At 56.1% G+C, this 13,476-nt stretch overlaps 1 protein-coding gene across 1 annotated transcript in view; it reads left to right on the top strand.

The window, feature by feature from the left end:
- Positions 1 to 13,476, top strand: part of TMEM63C (transmembrane protein 63C) — a 67,649-nt gene that overhangs the window by 14,803 nt on the left and 39,370 nt on the right. The gene's annotated exons all lie outside the window — the stretch shown is intronic.

The following is a 13,476-nucleotide window of genomic DNA, read 5'->3' as shown; positions in this document are numbered from 1 at the left end:
GGAACCAGCTATAATTTCATTAGAACAGCGTAGGAGTCTCAGGGAGCCCTTCCCGGGTTCAGCTGCCTCTTCCCTGCCCGGCCGCAGCCAGTCTCTCCTCCTACTCACCCCCTCACCTTTCCTCTCTTTCCACCTATCCAGTGACTCCTAGCAACTCATCCCGTTTGTGACAGGGACACTGGTGGTCATCAGACATCCCAATCTAGAAGGCGTTAAAGCCAAGTTAGCATCGCAGTGAGGCTTTCTTCCCAATTTAAGTAAGTTAATAAAATCAAGAAAGGATTGCGTGGTCAAGGCAGGCTCTTACAGGAATAAGATAATCTCTATTTGAGAGTCTCTAAGATCTCTTTGCCGCCAAAGAAGTTATCCTGTGTGGACTCTTGGCCAAGAACGTTGTGACTGTTGCCATTATCAACAGAAGCGATCGATTGTAGATATAGTTCTTTTCTGTGCAGATCAAAGTGCTTGATGCCACATCTCCCTCCTAATTGCCTGGTCCAGCCTGAAAGAGCCTCCAGGGCAAGGAGTCCTAGTCAGAGGCAGGATCTCCCTCCGGCCATGCCCACCGCCCCAGCCCATGCAGGACCCTTGTCCCTCCAGTTCCAATCACTGTGAGAGGCAGCATCGAATTGTGAAGAATGTAGGCTCAGGAGCAAGGAGGGTTCAGGTCCCAGTCCACCACCTACTAGCCTTGCCGTCTCTGTGGACATCAGTCTTTTCATCTGTAGAATGGGGATAGCAACAGTACCCCACGGGGGCTGTGACAATTAAAGCTCATATCTGCAAAGCACTCAGAACAACCTCCAGCAGTCAGTGAGTGCTTCGCACACGCTCGCTCCGGTCATGACAAAAGCCACACGCTGCTTCTGAAGCAGGGCAATCCTCTTGCTGCCCTGCTCCAGAATCATCCATGGCTCCCCATTGCCCATTCAGTGACTATGTCTAACCTGTCCTTTAAGGGCCTCAAAAGCAGAAGCTTTATCATTTTCTTTGCACATAATAAGGAATCAGTAGTGTTTGCTGAGAGACAGGGTTTCCACCCTCAAGGTGGGCGAACTGAGTCCCTAAGTAAGGAACCGGAGTGCAGCCACAGACAGCCCCACAGCTCAGGGCTTGATCCAGGCTCTTCTGCGTCCCCAGCATGCCCCAGCCTGAGCAGCCCTGGATGCGGGTTTGGTTTCCCTTGGATCTGCTGGGGCCTCGCATTCAGGGAGCACCGTTTGGACTCAGCCCTCCAGGTACACATCAGAGTAAGGAGAGGACACCCAGCACAGGCCAGAGCCGACAGCGACCACGGTTATAACTCCCATTCTTGGATGAGTTCAAGCCAGGCAGACATGACGTGCTTGTCCTCACTCATTACCAGGAGGTGACCAGAACCTCTGCTCCCGAAGCTTGGGTGGGAAGCCCGAGGCCAGCAGAGACCACCCGTGGTCTGGCACCCTGGACAGCGAGCCTAGCCCGCCCCACACCCTGCAGCTCCGCTGTCTCCCTAGCAGAAGAGAGGCCTGTGCCACAGAGGGGGAGGCACTGGGTTGGAGTAGGACAGACCCATGTCCAAAACCAGGCTCCTCACCGGGCAGGGAGACCTTGGCCATGTCAGTTAGCGTCTCTGAGTCTCCATTTTGCCATCTGTAAAATGGGAGAATAAAACCCACTCCATAGGGTTGATGAGAGACCAAAATGGACCAACGTGCCCAGGGCACCTGTCCAGTGCCTGTGCGGGTGGGCTGGGCGCATGGTGACTTGTGGTTATTCTGTTCCATCCATCAGAGGAGCTCTTCCAAGCTGCGGGGGTGGGGTGGGCAGCTGCCTCAATCCTGCGAGCCTCTCGCTTTCCTTGGTGAAAATTTCCTCGCTTGGCGTCCGCTCCAAGATGAAGGGAAGTGGTGGTGTCTTTGGCAAGGGTGGGGAGGAGGAACAGTCCAAGTCTGCCCAGACTCCTGGCAGGGGCGCGAGGCTCAGTGGGGAAGAAGCAGAGCTCTGTGTGGTTTTCGCAGAGATTTTCCGCTCTGGTGCTGCCAAGCTCAGGAAGCTGGGAGTGGAGTGACAGGGAAGGAACACACTAGACCATGCTGCTTCATGCGGGGTGCTATGTCTTTCTTTATTCATGCAACAAATGAATGAATTTGTTGGGATTCCAGGCACTAGGCGAAGCACTGGGATATTCAGCCACAAGACGGACAGACACAGGCCCTGCCCTCATGGGGCCTTTATTCTCATGGGGGTGAGGGCCGACAGTGAACAGCATACTCTATGGACAAAGGGTGATAGGGGATCAATGCAGGGGGAAACAGAGAAGGAGAGGGGGACTGGGAGCGCCTGGGGAGTTTCATTATTATATAGGTCATCAGGACAGGCCTCACCAAAAGGTGACATTCGAGTCACCCCTGACAAGCCCGTGAGCTCAGAATCAGGGCCGGGTGCCTTCCATGAGCTCCCCAGATAGGAGCTAAATCTAGAAACCCTTCTAGTACCAGCCAGGTAACATCATGCCCTTCCTCTGAAGCCTTCAATAGTTCCCTATTGCCCACACAATTAAGTACAGATCATTCAATCTGAGATTCAGGACCTTCCTGTTATCTCACCAGACCCTGCTCATGCCAGTTCTGTAGCCACACCAGTCTGCCTGGCATTTCTGGAATATTCCACTCTCTACTTCCCTCCATCACTCATCTGTCCCCTTTGCCCAAACTGCCCCTGTCCCCACTGGTTTCTGTTAGCCTGCCACCTTTCTGAAGCCTTCCCTGCCCCGGGGGAGCTGTGGTCCCTGAGCCCCATTACCCTGGCTTTTATCTTTCTCATTCTGTGGCCCTTGGGTATGTGCACTGCTTTCCCTGTGTGATCCTTCCATGTGGCTGGAAGTACCCTGGGCAGGGCCGGGGGCTCTTATACCTCCAGCAGGTAGAGGGCTCAGCAAACATTGGCTGAATTGAGTGTGGCCAAGCTCACAGGCCCCCAGCAATACTGGGACAAGTTGGGGAAGGGTGGCCCACTCACACAAAGAAGGCAGAAAGGGGGAGGCCAGGGGTGCCTGGGTGGCTCAGTCGGTTAAGCATCTGCTTTCGGCTCATGTCGTGATCCCAGGGTTCTGGGATTGAGTCCTGCCTCAGGCTCCCTGTTCAGCAGGGATTCTGCTTCTCCCTCTTCCTGCCACTCCCCCTGCTTGTTCTCTCTCTCTCCCTCTCTGTCAAATAAATAAATAAAATCTTAAAAAAAACAAAACAAAACGGAGGAGGCCAGCAGGAAAGGAGAGAGAGGGGACCAAGACATAGGTAAGACAGGATGGAGGAACTAGTGAAGAAAGGGGACAGAGATCCCCACCGTGTTTTTTCCAGAGAGATAGACCATCAGAGACAGAAGGATGTGTCTCTTCCTCCCCAGAAATAGCTGCTACTCCCTTCAGCATCCCAGACCAGTGCTTCCTTGTGTCCAACTAGAATACCTCTTGCTGCAGCTTGCGCTCATTTTCTTTGGTTCTGTCCTCTGGATTCAGGGAGCTATATGAGCCCTCATTCAGCATGGATCAGAGTGGCTTTCTTGACCCCCCATCCAAGAGGCAGGAGCAAGGTCCTGATGAGGCTGGCCCTTGGCCTGGGACTTTACGCTCTAGTTGAGGAGGCCAGGACCTTTAGAGCTTCCCAGAGATTGCTTGGGGACCAGAGTATGGGGGCTGCCCTAAGTCATGAAGGCTGTGCCTCAGCCCCTCTCCAGCGCTGTCCTTTAGCACAATCAGATCTGTAACCAGAAATCCCCCACTACCACAGCGCTGTGATTCTCAGGCCACTCTGCTCTGGGCCCTGTCTGCCCCCTGGGCCCTGTGAAGCCATGTGAGCCAGCCCCGCAGCCTCTGCCATCTGGCTCCCACCCGTCGCTGGAGCAGCTGCGCCCCGGCCCCTCCCTCCGTCTCTCCCTGACTCCCCCGGAGGCAGCCAGCCTGGCTCCTGCCCTATTTAGACAGATGGGGACAGAGCTGGGTGTCCCTCCCATCTCTGCTGCCCCGAAGGGTGGCATGTTTCCACCTGGGACCCAGACTGTCTCAGGGGAAAGCCTTTACGTAGTCCAAGCCCACCTCCCTCTCCACGTGGTCTCCTCCGGGAATGTCGTGCCCTTGGCCTCCCTGTGGCCCCAACTCCTAACTCCAGGTTGGAGGCTCCACATGCCCCTGAGGAGAGGTATGTGGCTGCTGGACTCCAGTCTCTTCAGCGACAGTAGTTCCCATCTTGAGTTGTGAGGATGAAAGAGCTCGTGCTTACGGGCTCTCGGCACAGCACCTGGCAGTAAGCCCTCGGTTCATGTGACTCCCGCCCTCCAGCTTTGCCTTGGCTGGCACCACCTCCAGGCATCCTTTCCGGATTGTCCAGGGCCCCTCCGCTGGGCTCCCAGAACCCCTTCGCCAGGCCTCTGGAGTGCCCTTATGCAGACCTGTCACGGCTCCATTGGGGTCTGTGGACCCACTAGAATCGAGTGCTTTGACCATAAGCACCTTGAGTGCGAGGACTAGAGTCTGGCCTGTTATTTCGCTGAATGAATGATTTCATGAGGGATAGGTGGGCAGCTGGGAGAGACAGACTGAGAGGATAGGATCGAGCCTGCAAGGCCTGACTTTTCCAGGGCCTGTCCTAAAAGACCAGGATGCCCACACTGAGGCCTGGGGGAGGGGGAGGAGGATGAAGACAGCCCCCATCCCCTGTTCCGTGGTCTAATGAGGTGATCCTTGAAGTGAGGCCCCATCCAGCAGTGTCGGCCTCAGTCGGAAACTTGAGGACCCAGCCCAGACCTGCCATATCAGAAACCCAGGGAAGGGGGCAGCATCTGTGGCAGAACAGATCCTCGATACCGATGCCCTGGAGTTTGAGAACCACTGTCATGTGTCCAAGTGACTCAGATTCCCAGGAGGTCAAGTCTCAGGGGTCTCTGCTCTGCAGAAGGCTTCAAGAAAGCTGTCAGGCTAGGACCCCAGGGCATAGCTGGCCCCACACCCCTGAGCTGGAGACCCCTTGGCTAACAGGCTAGGTGCCATGGAGAACGCCGTCCCCATAGACCTCCCCTTTCTCAAGTGGCTCCAGACTGGAACAGGGTGTTGCCCCAACCTGGGCCTGACGCTCGTCCTTCCCCACTGCCATGGGCCAGCATCTCCTCGAGGCCAACTCCTGTAGCAGAATTCAGGACAGACTTACGGAATGTTCGGGCTAAGAAAGACCCTAGGGATCATTGGCTGCATACATGCGTGTTCACATACATACACACACACACACACACACACACACACACACACACGCAGGCCTGGCAGGCGAGAAGCCTCAGATCCTGCAGGGAGAAGAGTCCCCAAGGCCAGGGCTGCCCGGTCGTCCTCTCCGGGTCGCGCCCTCCTCCCGCGGTTCTCCCATGGGGCCACCTTTCGGCTCGGTCTGGCTTTGTTTTGTTTGAATCAGTTAGGTAGGCACAGTACAAAACTCAGAAAGTGAGAAAGTCAGTCTTCCTCCCCTGCTCCAGCTTCTAGTTTCCCTCCCCGAAGGCAAACCCCTTGTCGAGACTTTCTTGGGTCTCCTTCCGGAGGTGAGGCAGGCGTGTAGGAGGCAGCGTTGTCTGTGTGCCGTCCACATCTCGCTTTCCTCCCTGCATAGAGCGTCTGTTGCCCTTTACTGCTGGCCCGCTTTCCTGTTTCCGCGGTGCTCCCACCTGACGCAGCGCTCGCTGAGGCCAGGTCCGTCTGCCGCTGATCCTTCCTCCCCGTTGCCTAGTCCAGGGCCAGCACAGAGCAGGCGTTCAGTTACGGCTGGTTCCAGCTACCGTCAGCCAATCAACAGCTGGTGGGGGCCGCGTGGGCTGGGGCTCAGCGTCCTGGCGGCAGAGCCTTGGGTCTCTCTGTCTCGCCAGCATGTGGCACCGTCCGCCAGAGCCCGTCCTGGCGAGCAGAAGGCACTGAGGGGGATGACCCCCCACAGTGTCCTCCAGCCTGTGTGCTCCCGCTGCCGGGCCCCTTCCTCCCGCTTTGACTGGGGCTAGTTCAGGGATCCATCCAGCTGCCTCTCCCCTCCTGGGCCCTCCGCTCTCAGTCCACTGGGGACTCCGGCAGGGAAATCCAGCAGGGAAGAGGCTGGGGAGAGAGCAACATTCTGGCCCCACGATGAGGATGATGACGAGCCTTTGCCCAGTCTTTGCCTGCTGAAGGCTCAGTCCCACTTGTTACCACGGAGACGAGAATCATGGCAACATCTCAGGGTTGAGCTGAAGCCTGCAGCTTTACCTGCTTGTGGTGGGGATGTGTTTGCTCCACAACACTCAGAAAAGAGATGCGCCACTTTTTTTTTTTTTAATCAAGTTGGAACTGGCCACTCAGCCCGAGATTTCACCGTGCCCTCTATCTACTGATTGAGCCAAATTCCAGAGGGAGATGAAGGGGGGGGCTGCCCCGCCCTGTGAGATTGGAAGCCAGGAAAATACTTGGCAGTGGCAACCTGTGCTCATCTGTGGGGGGGGAACTTAGGTCAGAGCGTTTGTGGGCGCCCCTCCAGCGAAAGCCTCTGAGATGGAGCTCGGGGCGTGGGGGTGGGGCGGGAGTCAGGTGAGGCCCACGCCAGCCCACTGCCAGTCATTCCTTCCTTCCACAAACACTGGTAAAGCACCAAGCTCTGACCAGCACAGCAGAGACAATATGAAGCAAACATAGCCATCACGGAGCTTTGTATCCACTGGGGGAGTCGGCCATTTGGTGTGTTATCCCGTCAATCAACATCAAACAAGGAAAATAATAGTTTACTGAACTGAGCCATTGCTATGTAGTAGACACTGTTCTAAGTGAATTGGTTCATATAATCCTGACACCCACCCAATAAGGGGGATGTTACAGATAAGAAAACTGAGGCACAGGGAAACTAAGATACTTGCCCAAAGACATGGAGCTTGTAAATGGCAGAGACAGGATTGGGGTCCCTAGGGATCCGTACCTAAATGTCATGCTATGTCTGTCTCCCAGGATACTCTGAGGCATGGAATGTGGGGGCTTGACCTGGTCTGGAGGTCTTCCCTAAGGAAGCAAAAATCGAGCTTAGATTAACTAGGGGAGAAGGAGTTAACTAGTGGGAGGGAGGAACACTCCAGGTAGAAGGACCAGCATATGCAAAGGCCCTGTGGTGGCAAGAGAGAAGGTGGCATGCTCCGGGCATTGAGGGAAGGAGGGAGGAGGCCAGGGGATGAAAGAAGGGGAGAGCTGAGTAAGATGGAGCTGGAGTGGTAGGCAGGCCTTGTTGGCCAAGTTAAGAAGAGTGACATAGAGCCCTTCCAGCTGATTCCACCACAACCTGCAGGACAACGCAGCCTCACCTTCTCCAGGAAGGCTCACTGGATGCTCGAGACAGGGCTCGGGGTCCTGCTGCAGAAGCAGAGCCTCTCACATACTCTGTGTTGTTTGCCTCTTAGCCATGGCCTTTGTCACTCCCTTCTAGATGGAGGTTTGAGGGAGAGACACATCTTGTTCTCCCTAGCACCCACTCCCTGGTAGAGAGCTCAGGAAAGGGTGATGGAGGCCTACGGGGCTTGAGGGGAGGAAGGGGCTGCTGAGGATGGGGTGCTGGGGGAAGGCTGCCTGGAGGAAGCAGAGTTGAGCTGGGCCGGGCAGTGGAGGGAGCATTCTTCCTAGGGCAGGATCAGAAGGCCTTTCCACAAAGGAGAGGAATGGAGGAAGCCGAGAAAGCCAAGGCCTTTGAGGGGACAAGGAGCCTCTCATCTGCTAGAGCTGAGTGTTCTTACAGGGACACGGGGGAGGTAAGACTGGAGGGATCCCTGGGGCCAAGAGGGCTTTCCTCTGGAGCAGGCCGGGAGCCGGGAGCTCAGGTGTCAGAAGGAGCAGAGCCAGGAGAAAGTCAGAAATAGACTCCTGGAGCCCTGAGTTCACATTCCGCCACCTGCAAGCCAGGGATCAGGGATCCCCTACAGCGTTTGGCATGATTGCCTCTTGCGGCCCCCCCACCCCCCCACCCCCAGGAGCCAGCGACGGGGCATCGATCTGCTGCCAAGAATGCCTTCCTCTCCTCAACACTGCTGGTTGGCAGAACACAGCCCGAGCCCACGAGGATGCCTCCTCGTCCTTTCCACCTTGCAAATCTATGTGCGGTGCATTTCACTGATGGCACCTGACCTGTAGTCACAGCCCCAGCTGCAAGCGAGTGTTGGACTTGTCGTGTTTCACTTTCCAGCTTGTAGAAGGCACATCCATTAGAACGAGGTGGAACGGGTGCTGAAGGCCATTGGCCGCACCTAACACGTGATCTGATAGATTTGTTTAGCCAGATGATGCGTTAAGAACCCTGGCGAGGTGCCTGGCATGTAGGACTCTCTCAGTAGATGTTCGCTATTATAATGGGGCTGGGGCCCGAGCGAGTGCCGCCTGGCCCTGCCCACAGAGAGAGCGGGGGGCAAGTGCCGTGCTCTGTGCGGTGCTGGGCACAGCGCTGAATGTCCTTCTGCCGCTCCCAGCCGCCGGCTGCCTGATTATGTTGGTGGACCTGACGGCAAGGTGGAACCCCAGCCCGCTCACCCCATCCTGGGCCTTCAGAGGTGGCTGAGGGGGGAAGACTGTCCTAGGAAAAGGATAGCAAAGGCGATAACCAACGTTTATGGTGCTCACGGTTTCTACAAGCGTCTCCCCGTACTCTCTCCTTTGACTGTCATAGCCACCCTGGGGTAGGCAGAACAGACATGATTCTGTCCATATTTTTTTTTAGAAGTGTTTTTTTAAGATTTTACTTATTATTTGAGAGAAAGAAAGTGAGAGAAAGAGAGCGAGCCCGAGCAGGGGTGGGGGGTAGAGGGAGAGGGAGAAGCAGATTCCCCACTGAGCAGGGAGCCCAAAGCAGAACTTGATCCCAGGACCCTGGGATCATGACCTGAGCTGAAGGCAGACACTTAAGCGACTGAGCCACCCAGGCACCCCTGATTATATCCATTTTATGGAAGAGAAAACTGAGTAGCAGTAGGTTAAATTGCAGTTAATAGAGCCAGATCGCACCCATTTTCCTGACCCCAAATCATACATGTTCCCTCTACTCCATGCTGTGACTTGGGAAGCAAGACCTGGTAACCCAGAATGTGCTGGGGGGGGGGGCAAAATGAGTGACTCATGCTATGCAAATCACATTATTTCCTGCCCTGAGTATGGCCCTGGGGGCAGGACCATCTGTCTGTCTTTGAGGACTCCTGCATGCTGGTCATTGTGGGAGAACCACAGTGACGGGGGCTGCCATCAAGGGACCTGTGGAGTTGTCGGGGAACTGGCTGGAAAAGCAACAGAGTACCAGACAGTGATCGCACAGGGCAGCTGTCTAAGAGGGTGGAGACAAGGTGCAGACCAGGCTGCTCAATGGAGGCCGCGAGGCTTTGGGAAGTAGGATTTGAGCTGGACCCCGGGGCTGTAAAGGCCCCCAGCCAGCCCTGGGGCGGGGCAAGTGGCACAGCTCAGGGAGACACAGGGACGGGACAGACGGCAGGCCTGCTGCCCCGTGAAGTGGCCAGGCCTGTGACCTCAGGCACAGGGAGAAACGCAGTAGTTCGAGGATTCATGTGAAGGGGTGGTGTGGCCTCCGCAGACCTCCAACCAACCTTCCCCAGATTCCGATCGAGCGGAGGGCGAGGGGAGATCTCCTGATAGCAGGATGCAAGGACCCCCGTCCTGAGCTGCCGCTGTGGCAGGATTTAAGGGGCACTGAGCTACCGCCCTGTATGGCCACATCTCCTCATCCTCCTTCCTTTCAGGGGGAGTCAGAAAGCCTTTTAGACCTGCAAGAATGCCTTATCTAGATGCAGATAAGCCTGGGAACCCCAAGCTGGTGTTTCTCTATCTTGGCTGGACCTAAAAATGGACAGAACGTTCTCATTCTTAAAGTCTGGAGTGGGGTGTGAGTATCTGGGTCTATGAAACACCTTTCCGGGGATTCCGGTGTCTCCCGCTCCCCAGCCCCAGGCTGTGGAATCATCAATCCAAGCCTGAGAGCGCTGAAAACCCAGGTCTGATGTCCCTTTCACCACTTTCCCCAGACTTAGGCAAATCTCTTAGCTTGCTGGCGACCATGGCTTCACGTGTAAAGTCGGGCAAGACCCCCTTCACTGGGATGGTATGAGGAGACTGAGATTCAGGGCAGTTCAGAGGGATGTGGCGGCTGGGGAGGGACATTCCCCAGAACCCTCTCTGCGGTGACCCGCTTCCCTCCTCCTCCTCTGGGCCCCCAGTGAACCAGCTGCTAAGCTGACCGTGGAAAGGGGGGTGCAGATCTGAGCGCAGAGGGCATGGAAGGGACATGAGGAAAGGCCCAGAGAAGAAGGGGTGGGAGGTGATGAATAATTGAAGACAGTGAGAAGGCCAGATTGGGGGGGGGGGAGCAGGTGCTATGGCTTTGTGCCCTCAAGGGGGGACAGGGTTAGAGGATGAGGCGGGGTGGCCTCCCCACGCAGCTTCTTTCCTTAAGACATGGCTTTGGCCTACGGTGATTTGCTTGTCCCACCAAGTTGCAGGCCCTCTGGATCAGTTCCTGAGAGCCCACAGGGATGATGGCTTTGGGCAGTGCCGGGATGTACAGGCTGGGGACTGCAGGCTGTGTCTCGGAGACAGCTGGAATCCTTGGTCCAGTCTGGCCCTTGGAGAATTCCGACAGAAACCCCTCATCTTACAGGCAGGGGGTCTGGAGAAGAGAAGCACAGGTGACCTGGAGCCCAGCTCTCGGGGGCTCCCTCTGTCCATGGCACTTTCCACTGCATGACTCTGAAAGGCTGAGCAAGGTTCCATCCCTGGACTAGGGCTTGAGCGAGGTCACCCCCTTTCCTCTGCCCCCTGCCTGGCACTGCTACCCCAGCAGAGGTCCAGAGGGTCCAGGAGGTAGAGAGCAGAGGGTTACAAACTGCTCAGGTTCAAGGGCCAGCCGCGCCGCTTGCTAACACCGTGACCTTAACCACGTTACTGAACCTGTCTGGGCCTTAATATTCTCTTGCATCTAAGGATGATTTTAGTACCCTATGGTACTTGTGAGAATTAAATGAGCTATACTTAAGTGGGAAGAATTTCTCCTATAATAAGTGCTCAGTAAATGTTCACTCTTAATAAGATTGCTCTCCTCCCTCCCCCCTAACCCTCAGGGCTTCCTGGACTGCCCTGGCTCTGGGATTTGGGGGATTTGGGCTCCTCACCTCACGCAGAAGACTTGGCCTTAACCTGAGGAGAGGGGAGCAAAGTGCTGGCCTGGCTACTTAGGACAGCAGTAGCTGAAACCAGGCCAGGTCTGGAAGGAAGGGGGTGAGCGATGGGCCAGGGGACTAATAAAGACAGAGCTCGTCCTTGTCCAAGCTTTTTGCCCACTTGCCAAAGTAAACCTTGTCCAGGCCTGGGACTGCTAAGCCTCCAGCTTCTGCCCCTGGAGGCCGGGCTGGGGGGGAAATGGGAAGGGAGGAAGGCCAAACACGTCCCTGTCAGATAGGACGTGAAGCTGGAGGAGGGGGCCGAGAGTCCTGACTCACCAGCCAGCATCGCCACCGTCTCTCCCTGCCCCTCGTTGGCCCAAAAAGCAAGGCTGACATGTGTCTCTCCTGCACAGGAAGAGCAGAGGCAACAAACACCTACGGGCTGCAGTTTATGGGGTATTGGACAGTCCTTCCCGTAGTCCAGATCTCTCCCCTGGCCTGTTCCAGAACGGAGTAGGTGGACGGAAACCAGGAATGGGCTAGTCTGGGCCCCTCACCGCTGTTGTCTCAGATAAGCTAGTGCCAATGACGCCAGTACTGACTAGTAGTGAGCCCGCTTTCTCAAGCGCTCTGCAAAGGGTTTTGTGTGAATTCACTTATTTCGTGTTCACAGTAACCTTGTGAGGCCGTGCTTCTATTACCCCCACTGTCCAGAGGTGGAAACTGAGGCTCAGAGAGGTGAGGGCGCTGTCCTTGGTCACACAGCTAGCAAGGGTAGACCTGGGATTTCAGCCCAGATAGTCTGGCTGCGGGCAGCCCACTCCTTCCCACTGCCCTGATGGCTGCCCTGTGCTCTGCTGTGAAATTCATGCCCTAAGAGGACTCCCCTGCTGCCCCCTGCCCCAGCCAGGCAGGTGCCCCCGCTCTGTGGTCCTTTATATCCCCCAGATTTCAAGTTTCGTTCTTTCTAATGCTGATACTTTGGTCTCCAGAAAGCTCTCTACCCCCTGTTCTTCACACCCAAGAGCTAGAAAGATGGAAGGAGGAAAGCTGTCCAGAAAGGAAGGTCCTGGTGCAGTTTAGGGGTGAGGACAAAAGGCAGGGCAATGCTCTGGGTTTCCACAACGGCCTTCCTCATCCCACCTCTACCTGCCACTGAGGACGCTGGAGAGGGGGCCGAGGTGGGGGCAAGGCTCTCCTCTCTTGTCCTTCCCCACCTCCTTCCCTCATCCGCTTCCCTCACCTGCCTCACCTTCCGGGAAGCTGCACCTGCCCGGCCCTGCCGATGGGTTACATCCCTCTCCAAGCTTCGAGGCTTGCACCTTGTTTCTGGAGACCCTCCGGGCAGAATGGCCACCTGGGCCACACCTCTCCCAACAGCAATCTTCTCCCCAAATCCCAAAGGCTGGGAACCCCCTGAAGAGGACCTGGCAAGAGTGGCTATGCCACGAATTCTTGTCGAATGAATACATGAGTGAACAAAAGCGCGAACCAGCAATCCACCTTGCATTCTAGCCATGACTATTCATTTTCACGTTCCAGAAACACCATGCTCTGTCCCCTCTTTAGGTCTTGGTCAACATGGTTCCCCCGTCCATGCTTCCCACCACACTGTCCCGATTCCACCTCCTCACCTCTCACCTGGAGAAGCCTTCCCTGACCACTTGAGGTGGGCCCGCCCCATGGCCCCCTTTCCCTGGGGTATCAAGGTGTGCTGGAGTGTGTGGTGGCATAGGCCCGGCATGCCTACGTGTCTCCCCGATGTGTCTGGGAGCCTCATATGGAAGGGAACCAGGTCTGCCGGGCCCCCAGAACCTGGCAGGATGCCTGGCACCTGGTAAGGACTCAGCCCTTTTTTGTGGAAGGAAGGAGGAGGGAGGAAAGGGGGGTGCTTTTGGAAAGAGAGAGAAGGAGTGTGTGGGAACTGAGTGGAAAAGAGCAGCATCCAGGACTCAAACCTCCCTAGAGCCAGATGGAAGCCCGAGCTTTTCCCAGCCCAGGACCGGCCCCTTCCGTCATCACGCACCGCACCGTATTAACGAGTAAGTCCAGTGAGTCACATGTCCCTGTGGCTGTGCTGCAGGTCGCCAAGTGCTTTCACATTCCTGGCCTGGCTCCAGTCCCCCCAGACAGCTTCCCAGCTCTTCTCGGTTTAAAGATGAGAATCCAACAAAGGGTACTGGGCGGCTGGAGAGCCACATGCTGAGAGATGGACTTGAACCCTTACCCCGCCTCCTATGCCAGCTTTAACTCGAAGTGCATCCTAGACTTTAGTGTCACAGCTAAAATGATAGGTTTTTTAAGAAG

This window comes from Ursus arctos, unplaced genomic scaffold (assembly GCF_023065955.2).
Source record: "Ursus arctos isolate Adak ecotype North America unplaced genomic scaffold, UrsArc2.0 scaffold_25, whole genome shotgun sequence".
Classification (NCBI taxonomy): Eukaryota; Metazoa; Chordata; class Mammalia; order Carnivora; family Ursidae; genus Ursus; species Ursus arctos.
The sequence above is the reverse complement of the archived record's forward strand: the minus strand, read 5'-3'. Positions and strand labels throughout refer to the sequence as shown.